General features: G+C 45.8%; 1 pseudogene; it reads right to left on the bottom strand.

Annotated features, from left to right (window-relative positions):
- LOC112069811 (glucocorticoid receptor-like) overlaps positions 1-3,877 on the bottom strand; it is a 95,387-nt pseudogene extending 91,510 nt beyond the window's left edge.
- Between the last annotated feature and the right edge of the window lie 276 nt (positions 3,878-4,153).

Here is a 4,153-nt window from a genome sequence, read left to right as displayed (position 1 = left end):
CACCAATATTTGGTCACATGCTTTAGTAGACAAACAGTGAAATGCTGCTTAACGGGTCCTTTTCCAACAATGCAGAATTAAAAGATAAGCATCAAAAATTACTGTTTAAATGGAAAATAGTGACAAGAAAAAAAATCCCGATGCTGAATAATGAATAAAATAATGAAGTCAAAATAACACAAGCTCATAGTAGCTAGGGAGTACGACATTAACCATGCGCACGGTAATAAACCCCTATGGCATATATACAGGGGAGTACGAACGGTTGATATACATGGCTAGTGAGATACAGGGACGGTACAGCGAGGTAATAACATGAGCCCTATTACAGGGGCCACAGTCCATTTGAATATACCATAGCTTCAATATACAGGTGTCAACCATCCCAAACCCCCCGTCCTTCTAATCGAATTTACAAAAGTCTAATAACATTAGTGGCATAATATATCACAGGGCCGTACGTCTAGAGTCCATGCAGGACAGATTCATTCTATACAACCTTGCCCTCTGTCTATCAGGTCAAATCTTCTATACAACCCTGCCCTCCTGGTTCCCATCACATGGCGAGAGAACAACATCAGCCTGATACAACCGCCCTGCGCCCAAGTACCAATGCAGGTTGAATGAACAAGTGAGCGATATCATAATCAGGGGAGTAATCCAGCCGGAAATAGTAACATAAACATGACGCTCTCCACCGTACTTACAGGCTCAAGGTCAGGTGACAATAACTGGCTATATACAGGGGTATACCCAGGTAATCAGAAACGAGTGGCTAAATATACAGGGGAGACATACGGGAACAGGAGTACCAGGAGACGGGCTGAATAACAGGCTATATACAGAGGTGGTGGAGAGGAAGTGAAGTACCAGGAGTAAATAAGCTTGGGCTTATGATAGCAGGAGGAGTAGTGAAACCAGAGAGGCAGTAAGGTATCAGATGGCTATAATACAAGGACAGGACAGGTGAGGTAGCATGGCTATATACAGGTGTAGGACGAGGAGGGGAGAGACCCAGGGTTAATAGACAATGGTTGCAAGAATAATAGAGGTGAGGGAGAAGAGATGAGTAACCTGTACCGAGGATCAGAAAAGAAGGAGAGTATGAGGGAGCTTAGCGCATTGTATATGTGACCGCTTAAATGACTAGGATAGAGAATACACCGTGCGGCAGTGATATGATGATATGAGAGATAGAGTGCAAGAAAGGGTATTGAGATTTGGAACAATGCAGTAGTGAGCAATGGATTACGTGTAGTGTGGGAAGAGAATGATTGTGGTGTGGGTAGTGAAGGTTGGTGTTGTCGAGGTGGATGATGTGTGTGGGTGATCTGTGGTTGCAAGGTTCCAAGTGTGGTAGAGGTGGCAGAAGTCTAGACTGTGGGTAGAGTTAGGTCCACCCGTGGGGAGGTAGAGTGTAGGTTAGAGTTCCACCGTTCCATGGGTAGTGTGGGTTAGAAGTCCACCGTGTGTGTGAGGATAGAGGATCCAACAGAGGGTTGTAGGAAGAGGAAGAGGGGGTAATGAGGTGAGAGTTAAGAGAATCACATATCCGGGCTAGTGTTTTGAAGCCAACTGTTTATTTGATCTATAAGACACGCTTACTGTATTGGTGTAGATACACCACTATTGAATCTAGATGGTGTACTCAATCTATAACAGATAGGACAAGGAGGTGAAGTGTGGAGGTACATGGAACTATGTATTAACGGTAGAGCTGGGCCCACCATGTGCCTGGGCCCTAGGAGTCCCCCTACTCTTTTGGGGGTAGTGTGTCTACCTCATAACCCTCCCTAGGAGTTTTCCACCCATCGTGTGCTGGTCATGTAGTGTCACCTCTACACCCTGGGTCAGCAGCACTTCCAACCTATTGCCTGGTAGAGTCCACTCATCGTTCTGGTCGTAGTTTGTGACGCGTTAGAGTCCCACCCATATAGTGAGTAGTCGTCGTTCCCGGTAGCGAGTATTTCCACCATGTGGGTAGATGTGGGTAGAGTCCACTGTGGGTAGTGTGTGTGTGGGCGATAGAGTCCAAGTGTGGTGCCCTGTGTGTGTGTGTGTGTGGGCGTTAGAGTCCAGTGTGTGTGTGGTGGATGTGTGTGTGTGGGCGTAGAGTCCAGTGTGTGTGTGTGGCGTAGAGGTCCAGTGTGTGTCCGTGGGTCGTGTGTCGTGTGTGGGCGTGAGTCCAGTGTGATGTGTGTGGGCGTTCTAGAGTCCAGTGTGTGTGTGTGTGTGTGTGGGCGTGTGTCCATGTGTGTGTGTCAGTGGGAACGTAAGAGGATTCCAGTAGTGTGGTGGGTTGTGGTGTGTGTGCTGTAGTGCTGTGTGCTGTGTGGTGTGTGAGTGGGGGTAGAGTCCAGTGCTAGAGCGTTAATACAACAAATAAGTAGCAGTACCTTTGTGGTGGGAGGCTCTGGGTATTCCAGGTAGAGGCCCACGGAGCGGTGGCAGTGACGGAGGCTGAGGTGAGGTCTGTCACTGAGTCCGCTGGGCACGTCACCTGGTTGCATCAGCTGGCTGGATGGAAGGAACGGAGTGGTGGTGGTTGCCAAGGCAACGGACATGGCACTGCAGGGAGCTTCAGTGAGAGGGTTTCTCTCTGAGGGGGTTTCGCTCAGACYGAGCTTAACTCTGCTGTTGTCGTTGCTACTCCTGCTCTTCTTCACTCCTCCTTGATCCATCTTATGATCCTGGGTAGAGAGAGGGGAAAGACCGAGTGGGTAATGTCATTAGCATGGATGCCAGAGTGTAGTCATTACATCTCGAAGTGGAAACCGTTTACAATTTAAGTACCTAACATAAGCAAACAGCGKCAAACGGGGAGTGACCTACCTGAATTTATTCAATAGACTTCATTGCAAAACGTTTTCCATTTGGAGTAAACCTGTTTCTATAATCGGTATTGTGAATATACCCCTGGTGCGGGCGCTAGATTGGTGTCTGCCACGTGTAGGCTAATATGGACATGTATCAAATAACCTGCCTAWGTGTAACGACACAAACATACTACACACGTGGCAAGTTATACCTAATATACTAGCGGTGTCATCAACATCTGTCCTAATATTATGGTTTCAATGAATGAATATGTGCTGTTAAATMATTTAGTTAAAATGACATTACACGTGTGACGTATAATTGTTGACAAATTGAGCAATTCTATATAGTCGACCTGACCTGAATTCTCCAAAGTCCCCGTCCCCTGCTGCTGGGGTGCGCGCCCTTGGTGGCAGTGCATTGCTGGTTAGATATTAGCTACCTAGCTAAGTGGCTAACTATTCCCTTGCTTTACTTTATTATTTGAAAGCAACAAAAACAAGCATCATGGTGTATTAATTGAATTAAGTGTTTCTGCAACCTAACTAATTAACCCGCGTGTTCATCTATTTTGCAACTGCACATTTACGTAGCTAGCTATTTAAGTAGCTCACATTAGTTAGCTAGCTACGTTAGCTCCTGCAAATGCGTCCCCCCCAAATGTCGTCGAGACATGTTGAGCTAACTAGCTAGTGGCTAACATAATCAATCTCTCGTTATTAATAACGAATTAATGTATGGCACATTATATGACTTCAAATACTATACATCTAAATCGTTTGCCTACCCCTCAGGCGTTTTGTAGTTGTGACTCCATGCATGGTTGTTTTTGTTTGGTGTTGTTTTGCTTGCAAACCGGCTAGAAACACGAAAACATCRGATTGCGTTCTCCTTGCAAATCGTATCAGGACACGAATAAGCAAGTAATCGATCGGATCATCCAATCCACTCCAATGTGTTCGGTATCCAATTGCGTCCGAAATGCACGGAATTAGCTGTGCTGTTCACAGCCAAAAGGAAAGTAGGCGCTAACCTCTAGGAAAAACATACAAAATGGAGATCTCACTGTTTACAACACGTAGTGCAACCTGTTGGCGAATACGAGATACTGCAACTTACATGCTCCACCTCCAATTACAGTAGGTATGCATAGCCACAGGTTGTCATTTAGCCAATAGCAGCCTCAATGAATATTTTCTTTATTTGACTAGGCAAGTCAGTTTTTAAGAACAAATTCGTATTTACAATGACAGCCCAACAGTGGGTTAACTGCCTTGTTCAGGAGCAGAACATTCGATCTAGCAACCTTTCGGTTACTGGCCCAACGCTCTAACCA

The sequence above is a fragment of the Salvelinus sp. IW2-2015 genome, unplaced genomic scaffold (genome assembly GCF_002910315.2).
Source record: "Salvelinus sp. IW2-2015 unplaced genomic scaffold, ASM291031v2 Un_scaffold1126, whole genome shotgun sequence".
Classification (NCBI taxonomy): Eukaryota; Metazoa; Chordata; class Actinopteri; order Salmoniformes; family Salmonidae; genus Salvelinus; species Salvelinus sp. IW2-2015.
Note: the sequence above shows the minus strand (reverse complement) of the source record. Positions and strands in the feature narration are given on the sequence as shown.